This window comes from Chrysoperla carnea, chromosome 1 (genome assembly GCF_905475395.1).
Source record: "Chrysoperla carnea chromosome 1, inChrCarn1.1, whole genome shotgun sequence".
Classification (NCBI taxonomy): domain Eukaryota; kingdom Metazoa; phylum Arthropoda; class Insecta; order Neuroptera; family Chrysopidae; genus Chrysoperla; species Chrysoperla carnea.
In genome coordinates this window covers 17,777,536-17,793,583 of record NC_058337.1, presented here as the reverse complement: position 1 = coordinate 17,793,583, position 16,048 = coordinate 17,777,536, and the positions used below count along the sequence as shown (strand labels likewise).

General features: G+C 28.8%; 1 protein-coding gene across 7 annotated transcripts in view; it reads left to right on the top strand.

The window, feature by feature from the left end:
• The window catches only part of LOC123290869 (cAMP-specific 3',5'-cyclic phosphodiesterase), an 815,770-nt gene that overhangs the window by 590,867 nt on the left and 208,855 nt on the right, over positions 1–16,048 (top strand). The window contains exon 1 of one of the 7 annotated variants that reach the window (XM_044871240.1): positions 11,310–11,326. The exons of the other annotated variants lie outside the window; for them this stretch is intronic. The gene's annotated coding sequence lies outside the window, so the exon portion shown is untranslated. Of the gene's footprint in view, positions 1–11,309; positions 11,327–16,048 lie in introns of those variants that run through there. 7 annotated transcript variants of the gene reach the window in all.

The following is a 16,048-nucleotide window of genomic DNA, read 5'->3' as shown; positions in this document are numbered from 1 at the left end:
AACTTTTTCCAATGAATTTTCTTTCGATATCTCTAACCATCTCTGACGCTAGGCCAAATATTAAGAATTGGCCCTATCTGTCAAAATGTAGAAGGGCTGGCTTTAAAGTTTTGATTTCGGTTAAGAATCTCAAAAAATGAGACCCATCACCCTACATGACTGCGCAAGGATATAATTTATAGGAATAAATAACGAAAATATTAGCATGTCTTTATCTTAAATGCGACACACTGTATATTTTTGAAAGTTTCTCTATAATGTTATGAAACTACAATTTTTCACGTCACTATTTTAAAATTTAAAAAAATGAACGAATGATATGCGGTCTATTTTTTTTCAAGAAATTCTCAAAATTAAAACCGATAGTCAACGAAGCTTCTAAAGACATTTTGTCCACTAAGTTAAGCTAGACGATGACTATATGTTAAAAATATACTGGATTGAATATAAGAAAACATTTTAGTCATTTAATTGCTATATTTAATCAACGTGTATAAAATTACTAAGGAATCGTTATTTACATACCTACCATTTGTATGTAAGTAAGTCTTGTAACAGATAGCACTGTGAACAATGAAACAAAATTTTATTTATATCGTTTCAATCAATTTTTTAGATTATAAATAAATACAGTTTATTTCGAGTTGAATAGTATCAGGTGTAAAAATATATTCTTAAAAATCCTCTTTCATTTTAATTCAATGACATGTCTCTGCTTTTAATGTTTATTTTAATTCATACAAGTATGGAATTGGAATTAACCATTTGATTAATGTGGAAACTGGGTAGAGGAAAATGTGATTTATTTTCTATGATTGTAAATTATGTTATAAGATCCCGTTTAAATTTTTATTACATAGTCAATAGAAAATATTTATGAAATTTAATTTTGGTTCAAATATTTTTTTCCGTAACTTTATTGGCTGGACATTTCAACTAAAATTTTAAATTATTTTAGTAATTAATATCTTTTTAATTACTTAAACTTTATTATTAAAATTACAAATTCAGGGAGAGAAACTCAAATTTCTAAAACGGAAATTCCAATTTTAAAACGGACGTGACGTCATGGTATATGGCTTTTCAGACTTGTTGACATACTGTTTGGTATTAATTACTTATATTTTGTATGGTATTACCATGGATATATACTATAATTACTACATACGTGGGTATTACACTTGTAGTAAACAGTACATTGAACTGTCAAGAACTGGCAGGTCACATTTCAATACGCCATCAACAGAGAGCGCCAAAAGGACTGTGTTTAAACATTTCAAAATTATTCTCTATTTTAAATACTTTTTACACTTAATTACAGCATTTTTATACAGTATTTATATTTTTTACTATGTTATAACGGTGTAATCAATGATTAAAAATATAAAAAAAATACATGAATAGTCCCTATTAGCAGTATTACCTTCTATGGATTTAGTATTATTTTTCTGTTTTAAAGCTGTGTTATCCATTTTAAATAAAAGCATTTTTGATTACATATGATGATTAAAGTTGCGAATTTGTGTATTTTCTACTAGCGGAGAACGATTACAAAAAATTCCTCTGGTGTAGATAATAATCGATATTATGAGGTGATTGAAATTCAATCAATTGTCTATTTTATCTTGTTTCTCACACAATAAAGTTGGAATTGAATTGTTTACAAATTCCTTATTCTTAGCTTAACTTTGAGAACGAGTTGAGAGAAAATGAGTTGTAAGAGTAATGTGAAAGGGAATTATTAACAAAATCTTGTTGCAAATATAAAATTTGTGTATTTATTGCTAACAAGGGTGATAAAAAAGTGCGGATAAAAAAGGGCTCGTGGGAAAGGGTTGTCTGATCGTGTCAAAGGCTGTGACCTGATTGTGACAATACAGTTTTGTATATCGAATACATAATCATTTTAAATCAAATGAAAATATCTGAGAATGTTATCTAAAGCCTTGAAGACATGGTAAAATTAAAACATTTTACTCATTGGCTCAAATTTGAAAACAGTTTTTATATTCCCTCCGTAGTTGAAATCAATGAACGCACATTTTGCTGGACATCAAAGTTTGATATTTTTTTTAAGAAACAAGTGAATACGAAAAGTGTTGATTACGTAATCGTGTAGATATAACACAAATGTGGTATCACACACATACATTTGATATTTCCATATAATACATACTATATAATGTTGAAACCTCCTCACGGATAAACGGTGATGTTTACGAAAAAATGTGTCAAACAAAAGTTGTTAATTTTTTTGTAACGACTTTTTTTTTCATTTTAATTTCTATCTCTAACGGCTTACTAGATGGGTCTTACAAAACTTAACTTTACTTTTTACGTCCTGACCACCCTGTAAAAATTTCAGCATCTTATCTCTTTTCGTTTTTGAGTTATCGTGTTTACGGACAGACAGATAGACAAACGGACAATCGTAAATGGGCTAATTAGGTGATTTTATGAACAGCTTTTCCAAAATTTTGTTCGTGGCATCAATATTTTTAAGCGTTACAAACTTCGGACTAGACTTAGTATACCTTGATATATTTCATGTATACATGATATAATAAACTAGAAAATACACTTATGTTCCTTATAACTTACTTTCAAAAAACTCTATTGTAGTTACTTATTGGCTTGCTTAATATTTCTAAAAGTTTGGGACCTAAGTTGACTTCGTACCTATTGTAAGAATAAATCATTTTTGGTGTTTATAAATTTAAATTAATACTTTAGATTGGATAATTAGAAGAGCAAATTAAAATATTGAGAAATTATTTGGATTGATTATTTTTAGAAATTATTTGCACTTCTCGCATGCATCAGAAAACTTTTTCTTGTGAATATTGTGCTATATATGGTTTTGAATGACCTAATTTTAAGAGTTATTATACAGCACAGGTATAGAATTTAAATTGTTTGCGAGCTACAACTAAATATTAAAATCATATTCACAGTTAATTTAATATTATGAAATCTGAATTCTAAAAGAAAATCAATCGAATTCCATCCGTGAAACCTTTTATTAAAACACAAACAGTCAAATATAACCATAAATAGTACCTATACTAAATCCATGTGTTTAACTTTATTTACAGAGTGGATAACGAAAATATTCTACCTGGATACAAGACTTATGTTTAAAATTCTTATGACACAAATAAATTATCAGTACCAGTTAAAATAAACGACCTTAAATAAGGTGACAAATAATTCCCAATTTGTGACTGAGAGACAGCTCAGTCTACGCCCTGCCCTTCTTCAAAGCTCAAGGTAGCGAAATGTCTCATGTTAATACTTAATCCTTAACAAATCCCTTGTTGTAAAACATTCTTCATAGTATTTTATCCCGTTTCCTTATTTGCGCACATTCTTGTGTTAGTTTACCTAGCGCCTATTATCTTGCCTTTTATATGCTTTCGCATTATTTTATTATTCACTGCATTTCATTTGAACTGAAAGACTTAGAGACAAACGAATACAATTATTTTACTAATAAGAAAGTTATTGATTTGGCTTCTAAGGATGGCACTTACCGCGGTTTGTTTCTAAATTCGACTAAAATGTTTTGATGTACCTACATGTATATATGAAAACTGTTATATCGAATGAGAAATAATATTACTCGAATAATTTTACATAATCGTCATAATAATACTAATATACCGGGTGGGCTAGTAACGATTACCACCCGAAATATCTCGTCTTACAAAAAATTGCTGTAAGCAAATTTGTTTTGCTCATTGACGAATTACTAAAAATGCCATGAATTTTGCTTGGACATAGTTACGTAAAAATCCGCTGAGCCAAAAAATAGCCCAAATTTTTTGTTTAAAACATTTCTTTAAAGATCAAATAGATTTATAAAAAAATGAATAAAATATTTTATTAATTTCAATTTTTGGCAGTCGTTAAAACAGAAGAAATCTTTAAATTTACAAACATTGTTGGAAACTTTTTTTTTAAGGTGGTAACCGTTTCTGATAAATTCGGTTATAGGGTGTATACAAATATGTCCTTTGCTTTGGGTATTTATTCCTGACATGGAACCTTGAAAACGTTTAAATGAACATGGGTCCGAAAACAGTCTTTTCAGAGCAACCATCACAAATTTCACTCATCACTTTAAATTTGGATCGACTATCGATTTGACTATCTGATGTCAGGAATAGAATCTCAAAGCTGCGGACACTTATTTTTATACACTCTGTCGACTTACATATTTTAGATGATATTTCTATTCGTAATTAGATAGAAAACATAGCATATTAATTAGGTTTTATCGTAATGAAGTATATTTCTAGAAATAATAAAATACATTTGCAGTCGGAAGAAAATTCCTAGAAATTGTCAGTGAGTAAAATAATCATATTTTATCTCTAAAATTTTGTAGTTTAATAAATTAAAAGCAACGGAAAGTGTGTCCTGTAAAAATGTATAATCGAAAATTTTTGAGGTTTGAGATTTGGATAAAATCCCTGGGATTTTCCAACTTCATATGACGACGCACAATTGAATTATACAAATTACAATTATACTATAATGTAAATGAGTTTGTAATGGTTTCAAACTGTATTAACAAGTCGTGGGTAGAGTCTGGTGCGACCCTTGAGTTCCACACGAATAACTTCCCAGCATAATAAAAAATTATAAAAAATAAAAATAATAAAAACTCGACCGACTTGAAACGGCTAGGCTGAATTTAAGAAAATTTTTTCCGAACCATATAGCCGTTGATACGCTTCGATCGTCAACCCAACGTAATCGAGATAATTTTTTAGCGCGATATCGATCAGGAAAAGGTTTTAGAAAAAGCTCTCCCGACTCGAAAGAACTCGGTCGAATATTTTGAAATTGATTTCGGATCCTATTGCCAATAATGCGCTTTGATCGACACTTCAACGAAGTCGATATCATTCTTCGTTCACGCGATATCGAAACGAAAAAAATTTTTACGGATGTACGTACGTTCACACATACACACACACAAACTTATTTTCCAAATTGGTGTTCAAGCCCTGTCCTAACCTTGAAACGTAAAGATATATTGAAAATTTCGATCGATGAAATTTTTCTTTCTAGGGAGCTTTAGATATCAAGATTCGATAATTTTTCGTAAGGTACAGCTTTTTAGAATGTCCGTAAAATTTGATGTCTAAAATTATCCTTTAATTATTTTGATGTAGTAATGTACATACATATAGATTTACGGTGGATCTTATCAAGAACCACATTGTCTACCAATACACTTATAAACTGTGTATAACGTATACTACGAAATGGTGCTTGGTGCACGGAGCCTAGACTAATGGCGGGGCAGACATCCTCTCTACAGGGAAATCAATATTCAGTATAGTTGTTTGTGATGGTGTGTGTGCTCTGGTTCAGTATATCGTGAATGATCACCCAGCGCACTAAGGTGGAGAAATTCTATCCTCTTTTGTGTGTCCGTTCGTTTAACACATTGCTTGCACACCAATAGCTCTTCCACTATATAACATACCATCTCTTGCACCATGCGGACGAAGATACATTCGTCCCTCTTGAATGGATTTTAATCATTTGAGCTACCTATTTTAACATACAAAAAAATTCTTTTTTATCTGTGTGTAATATTTATTATTACATATGCATTTATTTTCTGCCATGAGCCTAAAAAGTAACCTGAATGTAATTTTATATTTACTTCATATGTAAAATATAACATATTTGCAGTGACCTTTTTTCTTTCACTAAATTTGATTTAGTAAAAAAGCACTTTGCATAAATTACATCGATAACATTGCTTACTGATTTTAATTCTATACCGAAATTCTACTTTATTTCCGTGTTTTAAATATTTATTCTAGTACACGGTAAGAATAATATGGCGTTTACTACAATGCTGGTATGGTATAGAGACAAATACTGTAGTATCTATGTTAGCAGAAAGTAATTTTATACAGTATTGAATAGGGCTATCCATCAGACGTATTGTAGTATCGCCTACCAGAATGGGTCTGAGGCCCTTACTGTATTGATTCATAAGCCTTCTTTATTGCTGATGTTACTGTTCCCTCAATGGTCAAATGAGCATTGCGTTCACACCAATACTGATATAGTGATTATATCCACAAAAAATATCTTACCGTGTATTAGTTCTTCCGTTTTTCGAAACTTTGCGAAATAGTACCGAATTTCACAACAGTAAGTTGTGAATTGTCATTTACTGGCTGCGTGCTGCTTTTGAAATTTGCATCCTTTTTTGCGTGACTAACGGAGATATCCTTTTCCCTGGAAATTTTCTTGAGATGAGGCATACCACCAGGATCATATTAACGACGTAAAAGTAAAATAATTTTAATACAACTAAAAATTGAAGGTTGAAAGCTCGGAAATGGCAAGAGCTGCGCTGTTATTGTGTCCTGTCCGCGTGACTTACGGCTATCTTTATTTTTCCTTCCATATCTGTTTTGATGTGAACATTCAAGTACAAATTCATCGATTTTAACCATTACAAAATAGCGGTACAAATAGCAAAACGAAATTCGCGTGTGAAAAAAGAGAGCTTATAGTGAGATTTTACGGATTTGGATACAGATATGGTTGTAGTGGATAAAATTCTACATGGAAATCAATTATAAAACTTCATGAATAATTTTTTGTAGGCTAAGGAAATATTTTTTACTATAATTCTTACTGTTTTCGATAAAGTATTCCGATTACCTTATTCACATTGATGATAGGACTAATAATAGGAATTGAATTTGATTTTTTTTCTTCAAAATTTGTAATGTTTTTTGGGTGTACGTTTGTGTACTTCTTGGGCACATGCTGTGGTCAAAAAGGCATGACATTTTATAATATAAATATATAAAAAGTAATGTACTAATTAGTAAGATCTATTTTTGATATATTGTCTTGGCGATCATAGGCTTGATCTTTTCGTATTAAAATGGAAGCTGCAAATGGGAACAAAATCGTTGTTTATGGGATCTCCTTTATAGCATAGACAATTGGTCTGAATCATGCCATACTATTTACAGTCTTTTAATAATCTCTTTTTATATTATAATCGTGAAAGTTTGTTAGGATGGATGTCTAGATTATGTTATTCTTTCACCCAAAAACTACTGAATGGATTTTAATGAAACTTCACAATAATATAGTTCATAAATCAAAATAGCACTAATGCGATAATTTATAACGACACTAGTTGTTGCAAAGTAATTTGTTTTCATAATAAAAAGTAACATATATTTCGAGTATTATGGATGGTGAGAATAAATGAGGGTAGGAGAGGTTCAGCGAAGCATGTAGGTAACTGTTATTAGTGTAATAAAATCAATTGTGATAACTTTTGGAATTTAATTATACAATGTCTAAGTAATACGGAGTGAATCAAAATTCATGGATAGAAGATATAGTTTACAGACAAAAATATTTTCTAATAAGAATAAATTTTCTAATATGATTCGAGAAATTCTCAAAATTGAAAAGTATAACTAACACAGACTTAACTCGTTAAGGATGTATAGGATATCAAAATAAATTTCTTTTTAGGTGGATGTACTATCTATAACTTTCTTTATTGCCTGTGGTTTTTGAAAATACCTAAGAAAGTCAGATAAGATTCGCTAGTGAGTGTTAACTCAGTAAACGAGCGATTCAGAACGTTTTTAATCTTAAGAATATAATTATTATTGCAATATTATGATCACCAGTCTGAGTGAGTCGGTACACATTAAGAAATGTATGGCTTTTACTACAATGCTGGTTTGGTATAGTGACAAATGTATAGGATCTATAAAAGCAAAAGTAATATTGTAGTATTGAATAGGGCTATCCACAAGAAGTATTGTGGGTATCGCCAACCAGTATGGGCCTGACGTTTAATTTTATCTTAGGATCGATATTTTTCGATTAAGACCCGAAAAAAGGTGATCATGAATTCTTGTTTGTTGCATTACTCGTTTATTATCAATTTCATACAAACAATGTTAATGACCCAAGTTATTTGAAATTAAATTTCGTAAAATTTTGGTTCTTATCAATTTTTTCCTAGGATCGATATTTTACATACTGTTTCTTTATGAACGCACATAGCAAAACAGGTTGGTAAATGGCCGTACTGACATAATGCAAATGCCGCCTTGTTAAGTTGTTTAATAAAATTTAGTGTGGAACTACTCGTTTTGTTCTCAGATCTTTTACTCAATGATATTTTAAAAATGAAAATAATGAACTGTGAACTATGAAAACATAATTTGGCCTTCAATAATCAAAACATAATTATCATATTTCAAGTTATTTTACAATTAATAAACAAATAAAATTCTGTAAAGGTTACAATAATAAAACTTTGTAGTTACCTACCGTGAAACCAGTCAAAAAATTTAAATTGAAAAAATTCAATTTCAAAGTTTGTCTGGCAAAAAGAATAAGTTGGTTATTATAATAACAAATTAATAAATATCGGAATCAATTGTTATTAATTGTAACCAATTATACCTATACGGACCAGAGCATACACGAAGACTGTCCATCTCCGATACCCACAAGAAATAAATATTAAACTAAAACTAGAATCAAAAGTAATTTATTCGTGTAAATTGTTAAAAATTAAAACTAACTGTAAAAAATTAAAAAACAAATTTATGTTTGCTAACTGTACAAATATTGGAATCTATTTTGTAATTTAATATCTATTTCTCGATATATTCGAAATGACAGGGTTTTGTTATGAACGCCAAGTATACTGTAATTAATATACAAGGTATTCCAAAAGTGTCAATGTAGTATAACATGGTGACTTTGTAGTTGGTCTTGAAAATTATTTTCAGTCAAAAAAAAAGAAAATTATTTCTTATTTCTAACTCATTCTTTTAAGTGGAAAATGAAGATTTGTATTTTTGGAGAAAAATATCAAACTTATTTTTAAAATTATATTATTCTATCTATCTATTGTTGATTTCTTTTATTAACCCCCTTAAAGTTTTTCAAAAGTTTTGTACAATGTTTTGATTTTGATATTACCTAATAATATTTTAATGAAACCATAAGAGTAGTTAAAAAATGAATAAATCCTAAGAGCTTATTAAAATAAATGCTTATTTTTAGTTTACGCGTTCTCCGCCTTGTATTTTAGTATAAAATAAAAAAGTCAATAAAAAATTTTTTAAAGAAATTCGTTATTTACTTGTTTCTTATTCAAGAACTCAAGAAATTAAAATTTAGGGAAAACTGTACTAAACAAAAGTCATATTTCTTTCCAAAGAAATCAAATCTTTTATTAAGAAAGTGAGTTTCTAAGTTTCAAGTCAAATAGAGAGTCATCATGTTATAATATCCCAATAATTTTTCCATTCCTTTATTCGTTGGGTGCAGAATTGAATTTTGCGCCGCACATGGAAATATCTTTTTCTATACACGGAAAAAAATTCTTAATACCAACCGATATGAGGTTGTTTTTACCTCATCGCGATATCAAATATGGCGATAGGTACCACGGATTTGATACAACTTCCCCACGGGGTTGAGTGGTAAAGTTGACACAAACGCATGAGTTGTTTGTATGAAAATATTTTTTATTAGTTCTACCACTTATAAATATTATAACAAAATACTTATGTGATTGTCACAATTACATGAGCAGGTAAAAAAATAAAAGGTTTATACCTGCTAATAGGTTTATAAAAAAAATTTTTTTCGAGTCGGATTTGAACTAGTGACATAGCAATACTATTGAATTTACTGTTCAATTATACCAAAAAATATGGTTTATATTATAAGAATGGTCAATAAATTTATTTCAAACTTTCTGTAAGTCAGTAACAACAATCTCCATGTAGTTGGCTCAATCACATAGAGACTAGACATGATGGATATGCGATCATAATAACCAAATTCTCTATTTAAAGCAAACGCAAAGAAATTTTGTTTTAATTCATCGATTCGCTTTATTTACACGATTATATGTACCTATATTCCAACTAAGTACAAAATTTTATTTTCCATCAATAAAATGCATGACTTTAAACGAAAATCAATCTCTTTCATAGAAATAATAATTTGGTTATTTAACTTTAGTGATTTTGTATCAATGAATTTATATTTTAAATTCAATCCCATTCTCTTATAAATACAAATCGTCAGGCAATTGCTTGAAAGTATTTTTCCTTTATTTCAATATGAAACGATCAACTTCGACATGAGGTTGTGATTATATTATTTTTTTTCAGTGTAATAATTTCGTTCGTGGCGCTAAATTCAATTCTTATTCTTAGAAGTTATCCATCTATGTTCATACTTTTGGTAAACCTTGTATTTTGTCAAATATATTCAAAACAAATATGTCTTATCAACCAGTTTTAATATTTCAGGACTTGAACAACAAAATGACAATAAAACAATACGAATAAACAATAAAACATTTTCGTAAACAATGAAATGTAAAATATTATTACTACAACCAAATAGAAACAATGAAATTTTTATCATGATAAAATTATTAAAATACTGTGAACAATTTCATTAGTATCGAAGCAATATGTTTATTATGGATTTTGGATAGATTTAGAATTAAAAAAAAAAATATATAAAAATAAACTTTCTTAGTTAGAATTTAATAAAAAACTAAATTAAATGATTCAATAAAATAAAAGGGAACAAACAAAAACTCAAAAAAAATTCAAAACATTTTAGTTATAAATAGAATGTTAACAATAATATTTTTAATATGGTCATTGATTCGTGCTGCCAAAAAACCTCCACCCACTGTTCAATGTGCACCACCACCCCCAATGGAGCCTGAATCAGTACCATTACCTCCTAGCCCGGACGAATGTGACAACATTTGGGAGTTAAAAGAACATTTAAAAAATAGTGATTTATCAATAAATACCTGTTCACGAACTTCAGGTGAATCACGTAGTTCTGTAGTTAGTTTAGCATCATCCTTGGATTCTCGTCGATATTCTGAATTAATCGGTTCACGTACAAATTCTATAGATCGTAGTGATGGATCACGAGCATCAGTGACATCTATTTCGTCATCTGCGAGTTTTCGTCGCTACGATTTAATTGGACAACGTTCAATCGATTCGAGAGCGTCAATAACATCTATATATTCATCGGATTTTTCACGGCGTGATTCTGAAGCAATACCTGAACATGATGTGGATGATACATCGGTTGCATCTATCGTATCAGCTGGTTCAATATCGGATGGAAGTCGACGTCATTCAGAAACATTAACTGTTAAGCGAAGGTCTTCATCACGATCATCGCAGGTTAGAAGACAAAATCGACGATATCCATTAACATATGATCGTCGGCGAACGACTGGGAGGTATTTCTAATTATAATAATAATACATTATTTGTTTTTAAAATATGTGGCTCATATTATTTAACCACTATTCAAAGAATTGTTAAAATATATACCTATATTTTAAGAGTAAAAAACAAAAACGTTTTAATTTAATTAATTTTAGGCATGATGAAAGGTTTTAATCTGTCGAATGCTCTCGTGAAATAAAATTTCTTATTTTTTCGAATATTATAATACCACGTATATATAAAATATGTCAAGGTAAACTAAGTTTAGTTCTATGTTTGTAACGCTTAAAAATATTGATGCTACAAACGTATTTGTATAATTGTTCATCAAATCAACTAATTAGTTCATTTCTAGTTGTCCGTCCGTCCGTCTATCTGTCTCTCTGTGTAAACGATGTCTCAAAAACCGAAAAGAGATATCATGCTGAAAATATAGCGTTTTCAAGACGTTAAAATGCTGAAAATTAAATACGTCCAAGTCAAATACATTTCAAAAATATATTTTGATAATCTTGATACTATTTTTGAGATGTGACCTAAACGAATACAGTTTTAAGCAAAAAATAGTATTTTTGAATTGACCTAGGATACATTCTAAGTAGTTTTTCACGTTTCCCAAACTTATTTCCGCGTGAAAATAAGAATATATTATACAACTCAAGAAGCTGAAAATTTTTTTAATTAATACTTTAGAGTAATTTTATAGTTAAGTAGGAATATGGAGTTTTCCATACAAACATTCTACCTCTAATTTAGCTTGTTAGGATAAAAATTTTGTAAAATCAGTTCGAAATCAATAGGACGAAAAGAAAGAATACAATTTTTCGATATCTGGAGTAATTTTCAAAATATCGAAAATTAAAAATTTTGTTTAATTATTTAGCTTTCAATATTTCGAAAATCAAGGCAGATATCGAAAAATTTTATTCTTATTTTTCGTCTACATTCATGAAGTTATAACAATATTCATCATCCAAGTCGAAATAAGGTACAAATAATTTCAACAACAAGTCTAAACTTGGCACTCGTACTATCTTAAATGATAATTTTCGAATGAAATGACCTTAAAGAAGTGTAAGGAACAGTTGAAATAGTTCCTATCGATCATAATAAATTTTCTTATACATATTGTACCTTATCAAAATAAAAAAAGCAACAATTTTTTTGAACCAAACTGTTTGTATATATGTTTATATATTATTGCACGTGATTCAAATCTATGCATACACGTGATGAATTTTTTCTATTGTAAATGACAGTATTTTTTATCTCGTTTCATGCATATTTTCATGTATATTTTCTCATTCGTTTTTTCTTTCTATTTAACTTTTTGTAGGGGTTTCCAAAGAGAATAATATTTATCATACAATATTTTAAGATTTAGTAAATTTATAATCTACAAAAGTTTTGTTACGTGATTATTTGTTTATTTTAAGAACAAAGTTTATTACAAAGTCTATTGCCTTAAAGCCTACAAATACATATTCAACTTTTTGGTTGGAAAAACCAGTTTTTTAGCTTTTTTAAACAAAATCCTACAGAAACCGAGTGATCTACTGTCTACTGCCTGCCAATCTGTTTAAACCGAAGATCTACTGTTTAATAGCGAAACTGTTGTGCGATCTACCAATTACATACCTGAAAATCTATCAATAAAGACCATTTCTAGGCTTTTTGAATTTACCGAGAACCTTTTTTCGTTTATGGGGGTCCATTTACAGAAAAACTTAAGCGTGCGTTAATTTTTTTTCGTCAACAAGTGTTTCACCTCTATTCTTAACCTTCGTTAATCTACCGCCTACTTATCGGCGCCCACCTCTGGTGTAAAGCCTTAGTAAAAATAAAAATAAAAACGAGAGGTGTCGTGGGACAACCAATAGGAACAATATTCCTTCCTCACCTTGGTATATTATAAATGTAGCTCTTAATTTTTTTTGGTTTATAAGATATTTTTCTGAAAATTTAAGGTAATAGCTACTTTTAGTTTTTACTGTTTGAAATAATTGTAGTATAAGTAGTATTAAAAAAGGACATACTTCTAATTTAGTAGTCAACCCAATATGTGAGTACATTACGTTTGGTTATATTGGGATATTTATTATATAACATAAAAAATGCATTGTACTTTAAATTATCTCTGTTTTCTTTAACTTCTGATAACTTTCACAAGTCAATTTTTTTAAATGATAAAAAATTTTGAAAAAAAATACACATTGACAGTTAATAAAGATTTCTGCATTTTCTCAAAATTCGTAGCAACCTGAATCGATTGAAAAAGTTTTAGTTTCCTAGGTGAACTAGATGTCGGTTTTTGGTGTCTGTTGCAGTTTTTTTGGTTTTAATTATATTTGAATACATAAGATTTAATTATCAATTTTTCCAGTTTTTACATTACACAGCACACTAGTTATAAAATTAAAAAATAAACTTGTAAAAGTTTTGTGTACAGACCAAAATATTGAACAACCTTTTCTTGTAATTTTTTCGCTTAGGTTTTCCAGTAAATTTTAAAAGTTGCCTTATACTTTGTATTTTTCAAAAATTTTAGACTCAATATTTTCCGATATAGACGCCCCCTCCCCTTTATTATGAATTTTCACATATTTTCTTCATAACTTTCCAAATCTTTGTTACGATAATCAGTATAATACGAAATATCAGGCTACTTTATTTTTTGGTATTTCGAATTTTATTATTAAATAATATTTTTTTGCTGACACAAACACAATTTTATATACAATGTTTATTAAATATTAAAAAAGTAACTTTTACCATTATTCAAAATTATTATATTTAAATATAAAATGTATCAAACATGTGATTAATAGTCATATGACTCCCTTGATTATTTTTATAAACATTTTTTTTTTTTAGATAGATGTGATTCACCAAAAATCGTTAAGTATTTTTTTCATGTAACTGTTTTAATTTTACTGTATACGTTTTAAAAACTGCTGAAAACTAGGTTGGATTTTTGTTGTGAACTTTTTCGGCACAGTCCGTTGCTTCAAAGCTGACGTTAGATAAAATATTTTTGCTTTCAAAGGGACCAAACAATTTCTGCAAAATTAATTTCTATTTTCCTCATTTTCCTAGAAGTATTTCGACTATCAGATAGTCACTTAGTCTCGAAATTTTGATCCGGAAAGCGAAATTCACGAATACTTTGAACCTTTACTATCGAAATCCATCGATTATTTTTGTAATATACGAGATAAATAGATAAGCATACAAGATACACTCGAAAAACATAACCACATCTTGATAGTAGGGTAAAAGTAACTCCCTCCAGTAGAACTAAATTGAAACAGTTACTTGGGAATCCAAAAGGAATAATAATCAAAGAACAACCGTTGGGAATATATCGCATTGGATGTCAAAATTATTCGAAGAAATTTTAAAACTTTTCAAAACAGTACCCATACCCTGACGAATTAAATTTTGATAAATTTAAATTTTGAGAATTAAAACATAGTTTGAATTGAAAAAATGCATAATTTATTTTTAATTTTTATTCTTTTTAAATTCCAAAATCAAGTGATAAAATACTCGAATATTATTGGGGTATAAAGACACCTGATCAAATTAGAAACGAGTAAGATACCGATTAATTATGAGACTAATTACTATTAGCTAATTTTAACTGATGACTATATGGCAGTCCAATTGCGTGTGCCTGTAATATTTTTAAAAATTGATCCAGAGGAAAAAATCTAAATTTAATTCGATATATTCTATAGTTCTCTTTATTATCTCTAATAATAATCCCTTTCCCTATTTATTATAAATGTGAAAGTAAGGATCTTTGTTTGTTTATTTATTTGATGTTGTGTCTGTTACGATTTCAAACAAAAACTAATGAATGAATTTGAATGAAACTTAATAATAATATAGCTCATGTGTTCTCATGTATGAGGTATATTATTATTAATTTGTAAAGATATATTTTTTTAATTAAAAAAATTAAATTTAATCTAAGACATTAAAGATTACTGTTTGCCGAAATACATTTCATAGTTGAACGAGATACAACTCAATTGTTTGATACTCTTTCACGCAAAAACGACCAAATGGATTTGAATGAAACTGTACAGCAATATTTTCATAGATCGGAGTAACATATGAGCTATAATTTATAAGAGATATTTAAAAAAAAGAAAAAAAATTTAAAATATTAATTAAATTTGACATTTTACTGCTGCATCTATGATCATCATTTTGAATTATAAATTAAAGATTTTTGTAAAAATTTAAAATAGTAATAATGTAAAAGAATTCGTGGCCATCTTTTCTATACTCAATGAATTATGACTATTTTAAACTTAAACAAATTGAAAACTGTGCATATATTTTAGCTGTGTAGAACAATCCCTTCGAGTGTTATGGAAGGGGGATGAGTGAGATCAAAAGAGATGGAGGCTATAAAAAGGTGGTCTTTACTTTTAAGCCCAGCGAAGCGGGCGAGTATCAAGGTAGTATAATATAAAACAAAAGGGCTTAAAAGTAAAGGCCACCTTTTTAACTGTATCAATATTTATGTTATATTAGAGTATGACTGTTTTGTTAGGAATGACGAAACAGTAACGTGGATACAGTGAGATCCAATAGAAGTTCAGTATTACCATCCGATTCACTATCTTACCTTAGGCTAATAATATTCGATTCAATAATGCAAAAAAGGCTTATTCTTTATTTATTTTCATTATTATTCTCGAAGACTGTTAATCCGTAGT